General features: G+C 35.0%; 1 long non-coding RNA gene across 1 annotated transcript; it reads left to right on the forward strand.

Annotated features, from left to right (window-relative positions):
* The first annotated feature begins 1,845 nt into the window (after nt 1-1,845).
* On the forward strand, nt 1,846-3,687 carry LOC127105257 (uncharacterized). Its single transcript, XR_007794975.1, has 2 exons — nt 1,846-2,320; nt 3,004-3,687. It is a non-coding gene; the product is annotated as an uncharacterized LOC127105257 (long non-coding RNA).
* The last annotated feature ends 10,001 nt before the right edge of the window (nt 3,688-13,688 follow it).

The raw sequence follows: 13,688 nt of genomic DNA on the forward strand, positions 1-13,688 counted from the left end.
GGAACCCACAAAGGTAAATGACCTCAAACCGAAGGGTAAAGGCATATTGGTTAAAAAGAGAGAGCAAAGTGTTTGGTTTGACAACACAAACAACTTTCAGTTCACAAAGTTTTTGCCCAAAAGGAGGTAACAGATGTTTGGTTTAACAACACAAACATTTGGTTCAAAGGGTGGACTATGATTAGGTCATTCTAAAAGGATGTAAATGGGGTCCCACAAGAAAGTAATATTGGGTACAACAAACATTATATCACTGGCTAGGGAACAAGTAGTTCGAGATCAAGGAAGAATGGTATCTTGGATCCATGAAAGAATAAACTCTGAACCGAAGAGTAAACAAATATTTTGGTCAAAAAGAAGGAATAAGGTGTTTGGTTTGACAGCACAAACGACTTCTTGTTCATAAGGTCTTAGCCAAAAAGGATGGAATAAAATGTTTAGTTTGACAGAACAAACACCTCTTGATTCACAAGGCAGACTGTTCATTAGGCGTCCTAAAAGGATGAACATGGAAACCAAGGAAAAGTAGTATTCAATCTCAAAAAGATGGTATTGATTGAATGAATGAAGAATGAAGTGTTAATAAATAGGTTAGCTCGTGATGAAATTGGGTTCTCCTGCCTACGTATCCTTATAGTGCAATAAGGAAATCAGAGCTTTCGTAGTTCAACTTACTGAGGCTGAAAGCAAAATGATTAAGAAGGCAAGAGGAGTGATAGATTGAAATGAAGTATGGATTAGACTTGATAGTTATTTGGTAAGAACCACACTAAAGTCTACGAGTAAAGATGGATACGGTAAGCAACAGGCCAAACGTCCCGCATCCAAAGATGTCCAAAATGAGTGTAGGAAAGCTCCAGTCTCATTCATTCTTTACTACTTAAGGCTCGTGGCATGTAATTCTCATCCTAACTTTAAAGTTGATGAAGGAGAATCTTGTCATTTCTTGTTGTAATTGTGAAGAGAGGGACTTGACAGTTGATTGACGAGGATCACACTAAAGTCTATGAATAAGTGTGAATGCTTTGAATAACTAGGGCCTACGCCCTGTACGTAAAGTCACTATAGACAAGGATAGGAGAAACTCCGTCTCATCATTCCCTATTGCTTAAGACTCATGTAACATGATACTTATCATAACTAACAAGGGTCATTTGGTCACTCAATTTAGACCGTGAGATTATACAATGTCAAAGGATTTAATTGATCAAAATTGCTTTTGATCAACTTGAATTGCAGGTTTGAATTTAATTGAATACTAGGTTAAGACCTAATATAATGGATAGAAATTAATCAAACTATCCTAAAGGATCATGTTATAGTTAGTCATGTTTTGATTAAAATCTATGTCAAAAATTCCTAAAGGGACGTGCCATTCAATGGTCAAAAAGCCAATGAAGCCCTTAAAGGTAAAATGGTCAATCCACAAATTTACCAAATAATATTGAATTGAATTTGTACTCATGCAAATTCCAATTAATATCAATTAAATCTAGTCTAATTAATTCTAATTATTCTAAATCTAAAGAGTATTGAACTAATTTTTTAAAATCCTAATTAAACTAAATCCAAAATTTCTAAGAATTAATGAAGGTTTATAAAATTTCGATATTTCTAACAACCTAATTCTAAAATCTAAGACTCTAATTAACTAATCAAAAGTAAAATCTAATTAGTCTTTATTAACTCTAATTAGTATCCTAAACAATTAACAAGAAAACTACAAAAAGCTAAATAAAATGAAATAGATGGGCCAAGAAATGGTGATTCTGGCCCAATGGATGGATTGAGGGAGGTGTAGGAAGGAATTATTCGGGCCTTAAGCCCAAACCGAATAGAAACCAAGTTCGGGTTAGGCCATGAGTTCAAACAACACGCTCAAAACTCAGGTCGCGAATCCAACACGCCGCTCCATGAAGAACTTCAACACATGACCGAAATGCTTCCACTACATCCTCAGATCTTCATCTTCTCATATCGATTTCAGAAGATCGATGAGCAAACTCAATAATATTCATGTTCAAGCTTCAAACCGGGATCTAAACGCGTATTCATCTCAAATCCGGCCATGGCGGAAGAAACATCCACACATCCAACATGTTTTCACCTTCGGAGAGCTCCATAGGAACGAACACGCGGTTGGAGGAAAGCGTCTTTGATGCATTCGCTCATGTCGATCCACCATACTCGATTCCTCCTTGCGCACACGAATTTGAAAAATCCAACGAAGCCAGGTCGCAGTTGAACTGAATCTTACGCGCAAAGAAAGAAACGAAGTCGAAGCAGTTTGAGAAAACTAACCGGATTGCGACGTAAATAGGTATTGAATCCCTTCTCCTTTCTCTAATTCCGATCTCAACTTCTTCTTCTTCTTCTTTATCTCTCTGCTACCGTTTTTGCGTTATTGTCGTGTCGTTATGTGAGAAAGAGTGGAAGGATTGAGGTTGGAGCTCAACTGATTAGAGCTTTTGACGTTGAAGCTCTAACAGTTATGGTGATTCAGAGTGTGTGATGAGGCTTGGGAGGATTGATAGAGTGAGCAGTTCTGGAAGAAAAATGGAATCATCCCCCTGAATGAACCGTGAGGTGATGAATTTATAGGAATAGATTTTCTGTTAGAAACTCCAAATGAAATTCAGTTGAAATGTCGTTGTAATTCATAGTTGGTTAGAAATTAACATTCTGTTAGAAAATTAAATTGAAATGTTGTTGAAATGTATTCTAATTTTCTGTTAATTATAAGGGTTAGTTAAATGTTATCCATTGGGAATATTGATGGAAACTGGTTCTGTTAGCTAATGTGAAGTGAAAAATCAAAATTGAAATGAACATGATATTGCTATCAATTTCGGTTATGGAACAAAAGGTACTGCTGTCATAGCTTATTAGTAACTGTTAGGTTTGTTTTGGTTTCGATTGTTAGTGAGGTTAGCTTGTTAAGCCGCGATGCCGTATTCATATGTTAACTCTTCTTGGGTTATGACTTGCATGTTGTGGTTGCAGGATATTGTACATTTTAGTTTGGTTTGAACAAATGGAGCTGCAGGGTTATTTTTGGAAGGGGGTTCAGTTCTGTTACGCGTTGGTGTTGTTGCGAAGTTGGTTATAGGTTGTAAACAGTTAGCATTTTAAAATTCGTTTGGCTCTGGTGTAGTTAAGTGAAAATTATAAAAAAATGTTATCATTTCCATGGTTACATGTTTGTGTGAACGTGGGTATAGTGATGCTGCCTGCATTGTTTTGAAATATTCCTGCCAGATTTTACAAGTCATTCATGCACAGGTGGTTGGTTTATCATAGGATTCATATTAAGTGTTCTATTAAATTTTATTTGCAGGTTCAGTTAAATGCCAGGGAAGAAGTTAATTGAGCAAATGAATTTGCAGGTTGGAGTTTGAGTCCAATTAGTGCAATGGTTGTTGTTAAGTGGAATTAGTTGCTTGACTGAATTTGATGTCCAACTCAATGTTGGTGTAGGGTTTATGTATTGTTGTTGCTGGTTTTTGGCTTAGGGCTATGAAGTTAAATGAACATGACTGGCCCTATTTCTGTTAGTAGTCTGGTTTAATGAATGATTACATTGATAACTACCGATGACTGTTGTGTGAGCTAGCTTCCTGCTAAATGAACTGGTGACGGTCTTGTTAAAACCTATGTTATGAATGCAATGCTGTTAGAATTTTGTTATGCAGTTTGTATTGTTAATGCTTGTCGATGCTGTTCGGAATGTGCTGGAATTGTGATGGATGATGAGTGATATGCATCCTGTTATGAGGGTTCTTTGTGTTAGGTTTGAATGTGTGACTGTTGTATGCTAATTAAATCGGATGCATGACTGCTATTAGGTATTTTGTTAAGTTTCTACCATGTTAATGTATCAGAGGGATGCCGTTCAAAATGCGGTTGCTTGTAAATGATGATTAGTTGCTTGGTTAATGGATTGCTTTGGGGACTTGGTTGCTTGATGTTGGTTTCTTATTTATTGGTTTTTTGAAGTATTGAATGGTTATAAAATATGGTATGTAATGGAAATGTTTAGGTTGACTTGTATTCCTTGCATTATGATTGAAATGCTTTGGCCTGGACTGAATGGTTTGTTGTATGTGATGTGCCATGACCTGAATTTACAGTTTGTGTTGAAGCTAGGACTGTAATGGCTTTCTTATTTGTGCAAGTTCTAGCTGTTGTTGGTTATTGTCGTTGGACTCCACTTTGTGCAAGAATGGCTTGATGGGATGTTATAGATTTTGGATTATTGTTGGTTCTATGTGTTGACAGCAATTTTGGTAAAACCTAGAGTGTTCACAAGTTGTCACAAGTGTTGTCTTGACATAAGATAACATGTACTTGTAGGATGTTTAAAATGTGAATATACAGGATTTTTACTGAGATGTCAGACCCGATGTCATGACATCTGTATACAGAACATTCAGTCTGAATGTTATGTATTGTGTGATTGCGTTTTTTATGCTAATTTATGTATGATTGAAGAGATGATTAAACGCGCATTAGTAATTACAACCAGATTGAATTATTTTCCAACGATATATAATCAGCTGTCATGAGAAGATATGAAGGGAAAATAGTTTTAGGGTTTTATGATGTCTAATCCCAGCAAAATGCTTCTATATAAAGGACATGGAAAATTTGGTTTTATACACAAGAAATACGAACGAAATATTAAGAGAGAATAAGGGTTTTAGTCTTGTGTGGTCGTGTGTATTGTAAGCCATTCATCCATAGATGATTGAATTGGACTGATTTTTGAGTTGTAATTTGTCTACTCTAAGCTTTGAAGCACGAGTGTGTGTTTACTTGATTGAAGCTTTTAAGTAAGATCAAATATGCGTCTTTGAAGAGTGTCTTCTTTTCATTGTAATTCTTATTTTATATCACTGCTGTGATTAAGGGGGAGTGAGTAGGATCTCATATCTAAGAGTTCTTAGGTAGAAGTCACACGGGTAGAGATTAGGTGAAAAGACTGTAACTTGAAGTTGTTTACTAAGAGTCTTTGAACTGATTCTGTTTAGTGGATTTCCTTCCTGGCTTGGTAGCCCCCAGACGTAGGTGAATTTGCACCGAACTGGGTTAACAATTGCCTGTGTCTCTTACATTACTGTTCTTTATCTTTTATCCTGTTTGTATTGTTCAGATATTAGTGTCGTGATATTACCTTCGACATCTCATATCTGATACCAGAATTTCAATTATGATCAAGCTAGTTAGGGACTTGTTATTGTACCATTGAAGTGTTATAATTTTTGTAGTTTGGAATGAATCATATAATTGGAATGGTTGAATGAAAATGCTTGGAAATTGAATGTGGTTATGTAGGTTATGTATTGAAAATGAACATGTATTGAAATTGTCATGTGATCATAGTTTGAAATGGACATGGTTTGATTTATTTTTTGTAGGTGATGGACAAATGCCAAGATGATTTTGAAGAAGGAGGACATTTAGGGAGGGTAGGAATGATGAGTTGACTTTGGTCAACTGGTTGATAAAAAAGTCAACAGTTGATCAAATGTCAACTTTATACAAAAATGTAACTTTCCTTGTAATATTTCTAATGCAATGCATATGTCAATGTAATCCAATGAATGAAGTGTATTCCTTAGTCAGATGTTCTAATGAAACAAGTGGAATAGAATGAAATCAAATGACCCCCTTTCCCCATGAAGGAAAGGACTTAAAGGACTTAGATGCCTCCTAAAACATTGACTAAAACAAATGTAACATGGGATCAATGGAGTGCCTTGAACAAATGAACAATGGAATTGAATCAATGGGACCTTGAATGAAAGTATGAATGGATATTGGCACACCATGAAAACAATGAATGAAATGTGAATGAAATTAGAATTGGGTCAAGTGATGACCATGAAAACATAAAATCATTGAATGGAATATGAATGGCTCATGAATACAAGCCTATCTTAGACCCATCATATGGAACCATAAACTAGGATTTAGCTAGGTAAAAGATCAAAGTGTCAAGCCATAACTAAAAGCCTCAAACAAGTTGAGTAATCAACCCAAATGATGCACCAATGTCATGAACCACAACTAGGGTTTCCACTCCCTAAAAGTAGGCAAACATGATTGGTGAACTTCAAAGACCAGTAGCTAGAGTTTTGGTGAATCCCCAATCTAAAAGTCAACCAACATGGCACTCGTGTATCAACTATCCTTTATTGGGGTTTCAAACCACACCCAAAGCTCATCAAACAACATCTCAAACCATGAGCCCATAATTAGGACTTGGAAGTCAATTCAGATGTACAGATCAATCAATAAGATCCCATAGGAGTATAGTCAAGAATTAGGGTTAGGATGCCTAGATGAATGTCAAGATGTAGGCCTTAGGAGTTGAGGTTCCAAAGGATCAATCCATTAGGGTTTCAACCTATCTGATGAGGAAAACCTTAATCCTCAAGCAAAACCCTAATCTTCATCAATCAAAATCATTGAACCTATGATGCTTGGTAGCAAATGTTGATCATGATTGAAGGATGCACATGAATGAGTATATATGAACATCAAATGAGAGGTTAGATAAAGAGCAAAAAGGGAGGGCAAATTTTGGGGTACAATAGCCACCACAAAGTCTGCAGGGAAGGTCAAACCATAAACATGAACTAGCACATGCTGCAAAATACCAAGCGGATATGTCACAGACAAATTGGCTAAAGTGAGTGTCATGCTGCTCGATATGATCTCTCATATCTTCAATTCCTTAAATTTGCTCAACGGCATGCTATTGATGCTCAATCCTAAGTCACATAAAGCATATGGGTTTTTCAACCCACCAATGGTGAAAGTGATGTTGAACTCCTTGGATCCTTCATGCTTGGTGGTACTTTCGACGGATCCGCTATCTCCTTTTTCCCTGTCATGTTGACTTGCTCTTGAGTCAACTTCTGCTTTCCACCTTTCAGCAATGCTTGCATAAACTTAGAAAACATGGGAAGTAATTTTAAAATTTCATGAAAAGAAATACTTACCTGAAGTTGTGTCAACACTTCTTTAAATATTTCAAACATTCTAGCCTCTTCCTCATGTACCGGTTTCTTCTTAATGATGGGATATGGTGGTTTTATATAATATGGTAAAGGCGGGTTTGGTTCATTCATGATTTTCTTCTTTGTTCTCCTCCAAGGAGAGTTCCTATCTAAAATTTGATTAATGGTGACTCCTCTTTCCTCTTTGTCACCTTAATTTCCACTCGCCTCCTTTTCAATCTCACCTTCCTTTTTCTCAATGCCATCATCTTTAACTCTTTCAGCTTCACCCTTTTTATTAACTACACCAAAATCTGTTTCCACAACCTTGTATGTTTCATTCTTAGGATTATCAACGGTGTTACTGGTGAATCCTCCACTCGAGCTTGGCAAAACAGCTATTTGTATGGATAGTTGACCAATTTGTGTCTCCAAATTCTTGATCGATGCATCGTGGTTTCTACTCATAATTTCATGGTTCTTATTTACACAATCAAAACTACTTTGAGTGACTTTAATGAAATCCTGCAAGGTGTCTTCCAAATGTGATGACTTCCTTTGAAACATAGCTTGTTGGCTTAGTTGAATCCCTTGGTTAGCATTTGAATTTTGATTATTATTCCAACAAAAATTTGGGTGATCTTTCCAACCCGGATTGTATGTGTTTGAATACAGGTTGTTCTTTTTAAAATTAGCAAATTGGACCTCCTCACTTGTCCCTTCCAACGAACACCATTCATTTGCATGTTCTCCTCCGCAGAAATCGCACCTAAGTGCTTGTACCGACTCACGTTAGCTTTAACTAAGCTGCTTCCAGCTAGCTTTTTATTTACCAATTCAATCTGAGCTAAAAGAGCAATATGGGTATCAATAGCTAACATACCTTTTGGTGTGCCCACAATTTCCATATTTACCTACCTTTCACTTTTTGAATGATACTCGTTCATACACATATTCTCAATAAGGTCCTTTACTTGTGGTTCAGTCATTTGGCGGATAGTACCTCCCACAAAAGCATCCAATAAAACGAGAGTTTGACTCTTGAAACATTTGATGAAGTTTTGCATATGCACCATAGTATTTATTTTGTGATTCGGGAACCTGCGTAACAAATTTTTGAATCTTTCCCAAGAGTCATAAAATGACTTAGTTTCCGACTGCTCAAAATTCACAATTTATGCTCGACGCTCGATAAACTGAGTAGTAGTGAAAAATCTTTCCAGGAATTTATCCTCTAATTCCTTCCAAGTCTATATCGTTCCATTCAAAAGGCAAAGTAACCAATCTTTTGCCCTTCTAATCAGTGAGAATCCAAACAACCTTAATTTGACCTGGTCTTCAGTGGCATCAGTTGGTTTGCACATTGAAGTTGTTTCATAGAAGCATGCAAGATGCGGCCATGGGCCTCTAATCGTGTTCCCATCGAATGGATTTTCTCTCAAACCTAAAAGTACATGATTTTTAATGTCAAAGTTAGTAGGGTCTGCTGGTATAAACTTTCTTGAAACCTGCCCTTCATCGGTTCGTTTACACTAATCCCTTATAGTTAGGGGTTGTGCAACTGGCATTATGACATCTTCTTTAGAGTAAGAAGAACTTGATAGTTTCTCTTCTTCAAGTATTCTGAGCTGCTTCTCTAACTGCTTTTCTGAGAGCACGTGTTGTTCTTTCAATTTCCGGATCCAATGGTATTAATGTTGATTCTGAATTATGTATACACAAGCAAAAAATATCTCAGTAGCACTATGATAAACAAGAAAATAAAACAAAAATTTAAAAGACTAAAAAAAATAAAAAATTGCACAAACGTCGCCTTGTTGAAAAATCAATAGTCCCTGACAAGGGCGCCAAAACTTGATGATTTCTCGGTAAGTGTATCGATAATGTTGAAGTAATAAAAAGATCAAATCCACAGGGGCAACCTTCAAGCAAGACAAAATGTGTGCAATGTATAGAAACTTAGTAGGGGGGTTCGAGTTTTAGTACGAAAAGTAAATAAGCGACTAAACAATATCACGAAAGCGGCCAAGTTGTGTTTTACAATCCCTTATTCCTCTATTATTGATGTTCGATGCCTTGTATTAATGACTTTATCACTATAACACCATAACAAATTAACAAAACCATTATAACCGATCCCTCACGAAATAACTCACTAACCACTACTCGGAGCTTTCTATCCCTATTCTGCCAACATAAGTAGGGTTAGGCGATATATAGAACATTAATTCTCCATGCCACTACTAGGGGTATCCTATTCCTTTTCAACCAGCATAAGTACAACAATTGCCCTAGGTCCAACATATAGACTAATGGTCAGTATTCCCTATATGCCCAAAATCAAATTAAAAGAGTATCTCACATAAAAAGCATTAAGAATAATAAGCAATTGAATGAAATTATAGATAAAAAGGTTTATACAATGGTCAAATCAACATAGAATCCAACAATATAGAAATAAATTCATCATAACACAACCTAATCTAGAGGAGCTTAGTTACTCATAATGCAATTAACAATACCACAATTGATAAATGAAAATAACATATGAAATCGCGTGATGTGACCACTTTCTTTGTGACCGAACTTGATAAACATCCAAGCTTCTCCCATCATGTGTCTTGAGCATCCGTTATCTAGGAACCATAACCTTTTCATGGTAACAATACGCTCCTTCAGACAATCAAACATGCAATTTAGGTACCCATCTAGTGGGTCACGAGGGTCAGTTAAAAAACACTTAGGTATCCAAGTCATGGTACCATTAGGAACTTTGACATTCCTAATTGGGAAAAAAAGGCCCAATGTCAACTTTTTCATCACAATAATGATATGTTGCTTTAGAGGAAATACTCTTTCATTTCTTATATAAAATCAAGGGTTTTTTTTCTTCTCAAAATCGATCCCTCTTTTACTTGAAAAAGTAGAAATAGTAGTAGATAGAGAAATGACTTGTGCTAATTGTCCTATAAGATTTTCATTTTCAAGTTTTAAAATTGGACAAATAACGTAATCCATTTATACTATCCTTTCAGCCAAAGTATCAGAAACATTAAAATGCTCATCAATGAGAGATGCATGTTCTTCCTTTAAGGTATATAAAGCAATATTAAGACCATTAATCTCCTTTTCAAGTTTTGAAATAAGTTTTCTTTAGAGAGAAATTTTCTTAAAAGCACTTAATGTGTATGCATGCATTTCACTAAATGCTTTCGACAATTATTTATAAGAAGGTTTAACTTCAGGATCAAAACTATATACCTCTGAGTCTTCACTTTTATTGTGTACCATCAAACATAGATTAATACATTCATCATCTGAACTTGATCTGGAAGATGAAGAAGAACTCTCATCTTCTTCTTACCAAGAAGAATAGGCTCTACGACCTTTGGCATGTTTTCCCTTTGTCTTGTAGAATTCCTAATCCTTCTTATTATGATTTTTGTTGAGATTCAGACACGTTGTTTGGTAATGACTGAACTTTTCGCATTTAAAAATGTGACATATTCTTCCTTGTTCTTATTTCTCTTCTTGTGCGGATGAGACTTATTGAAATTAAGCATATTTTTATCAGAATGTTTGAGCTTATGTTTCTTCCTATATTGATTATAGCGCTTGACAAATAACTCCGTCTCTTCTTCTTTGGAAGAAACTTTTTCAGAACTATCACTTGCATGCTTGGCTTTCTTTGTCTTTGATGATAGAGATTTCAAGGAAAGGTCCGACTTTTCTTATTTCATTTTCTCTTTATTTTTTGAGCTTACTTTGCTTGCAGAGAGCCATTTCAATCATTCTCATGTTCATCCAACTTTTCAAACCGTTTTGTGATATCCAAATTGCTATAATAATTTGATTCTTTGATGGCTGTAATCTTTGGTTGCCATTCCCTACACACATGCCTTAAGAATATATAGCATAATCTTTGTTAGGAAATGAATTTATCAATTTGTCTAACTTGTTGATTAAATTGAGTAAACGAGTCTGCATGATTTCACATATTTGTCGGGTTCCATACCGAAAAGTTCATACTCCTCTATCAACATTTTGATTTTAGAATCCTCAACGTCTTTAGTTACCTCGTAAAGGACTTGAAAAGAGTTACACATTATTTGTGCACTCTTATGATTTTAGATAGAGTAATATATCTTAGTGTTTAACGCAAAGATAAGTATATTTCTCGCCTTCAAATCACATGATACCTTTTTGGTTTCATGATTTGTCAAATATTTTGGGATTTTAACAAAATTATCGACTTTGTTGTTGAGAATAAAAGGCTCATCGGTAATTGTTATTCATAGATACTTGTCAGCTGACATTAAGTGTACGTACATGTTTTACTTCCAATAAGCATAATTTTTATCTTTAAAAAGCGATGCTCTATTATACGCTCCCTTCTGATTGTTGACACCCATATTCTCAAACTTTTGAGTCTCTTAAACCTGATGAAAAGTACATCTCTAATGCCAATTGTTGGACGAGAATATCGAGTATTCAATGGTCTAGAGGGGAGGGGGTGAATAGACCTCCCAATTGAAAACCTTCGTTGAAACTAGTTTGAAAAAACTTTATATCAGAGTTTACAAAACAAAAAGATTTGCGTGTCAGAAGCAGATTTTTGCGTATAAAACAAATTATGCTTATAGATTGGAATTGACACGTAATGACTTAAATAGTTCACAATAAAATCAAGATCTAAACACAAAATTAACCAAATATACACAACAATGAGATGTATTGAATATATGTTAAAATTACACAAGTTGTGTGCTTTCACAAAATTAATACTACGTGGGTTCTACAATAATAGTTTTCAGTTTAATCTTTAATAAGGAAAACTTAAAATTCCATTAACAAAGCCTATGCTTTATGAATAAATATCTACCAAAATAAATCCTAATGGCATTCAATTCTAGAAAGCAATAAAGAACAACCTAACATGTGATGTCTACGAAATTAAGAGAGAGAGAGAGAGAGAGAGAGAGAGAGAGAGAGAGAGAGAGAGAGAGAGAGAGAGAGAGAGAGAGAAGTGTACACTAGTATTGATAATGGTTCAATTATCATCCTCTATAAGCTTAATCCACTCTCCAATGGTTGCCCATTGAAATTTCTGGTCTTCCACTATGATTTATGACAATTCACGAGTTTAGTACAATCAAAATATCCAAATTTACACTGAGAATATAAAAAATCTTCTATATGAATCCTTCACTTGTACACAACCTACAAACTAAAATATTGCTAAATCTTCATGCAAAATCGCCTTAAATCTTCCAACCCCAACAACCTGCTCCAATGTCTCTGTTCTGTAGCAATCTATACTCGATCCTATTGGTATCTCAAGCGTTGGTATGTCCGAAGATTGAGAAGAACTCTTACCTTGTTTGTAGGCTTCCACACAACACTACAAAGATAAACATGGAGAGAGTAACAAATTTTTTTCCACTGGAACTATTAAAACCAGTCATAACACTACACACCCTTGAACCTCTAAAATCTTAACCAAATCTTCAAAAAAACGTTAAATTCAATAAATGAATCTCCTTAACAATCACAAATTCCCAATGATGAGATTTGGATCCAAGCAAAAATGGAAAAGGAATGAGGTAGAAGATGAAACAAATCATTTGCAAGTGTTCACAAAAGATTCAAAACTCTTTTAGTGTAATTCGAATCAGACAATTCTTTGATTCAGTTCAGATTGTTTTGATTTGAATTAGACCTTCCTTTTATTTGAATTAGAAGATATGAAAATTCATCCTTAAGCTCGCCGTGACTCTAGTTCGAGTCAGACTAAGTGTGTGATTCGAGTCACACATGCAAAATCCCCTTTTCACTACTTTTAAAAGGATTTTTGAGGTTCTACAATGGTCATGAATTGAATCATTCTCAAGCATAGTTCTTGACTCAAAAACTAAATAGATTGATTTTAATCATATTACTTAAGCTATAATCAAACACTTTGATTTATGCATGCTAAAAAACAAATCTAAAACTCGATCTAGAAATATGCAATTAATGAGGAGACTCAATGACATAAAACTAAAACCAAAATCTTAAAAGACAAACAACAAAACCATAACCTTTAAGGTATCAGAGATATGCAATTTCACTAATTTACTTTTTTCTTTAGTTAGATTTTTACATATATGAAACAAGTCTTGATAAGAAAAATAAGAAACTTCATATTCTTCATGATTTACCATGAAACACATGTTTTCCTCTTCCTTGTCAAAGGATTCCATATCATTTCCATCCCAAGATATGTAGGCTCTCTTAACTTCTTCTTGCGATTTCTTAGATCTTCTTTGATTTTGAGGGCAATTTAATCATATGTGCCCTTCCTTTCCGCATTGGTGACATTTGGGAATGAAAGAGTATATTTTTTCACTTTTCTCTTGGAAATTTAAAATTTTATTTTCATGCCTTGGGAACTCCTTGAACTTTTGGAACATGAGTTTCATGTATTTATTAATATCACTTTGCCAATCTTCGTCTTCTAATTCCATATCTTTGAGTTAGTAGCTTTTAGTCCAACACTTTTCCTCTTCTTCTTATGACTTTATTCGTCATCAACAAGTATCTTTAGCTCCATCTCATATTCCTGCAGTTTACAAAAAAAAGTGTGTTTTCATGGTTTCTAAATCCCTTGATTCACAAATCGCAGTGACTTTAGGTAGCCATCTA

This window comes from Lathyrus oleraceus, chromosome 7 (genome assembly GCF_024323335.1).
Source record: "Lathyrus oleraceus cultivar Zhongwan6 chromosome 7, CAAS_Psat_ZW6_1.0, whole genome shotgun sequence".
Lineage (NCBI taxonomy): Eukaryota > Viridiplantae > Streptophyta > Magnoliopsida > Fabales > Fabaceae > Lathyrus > Lathyrus oleraceus.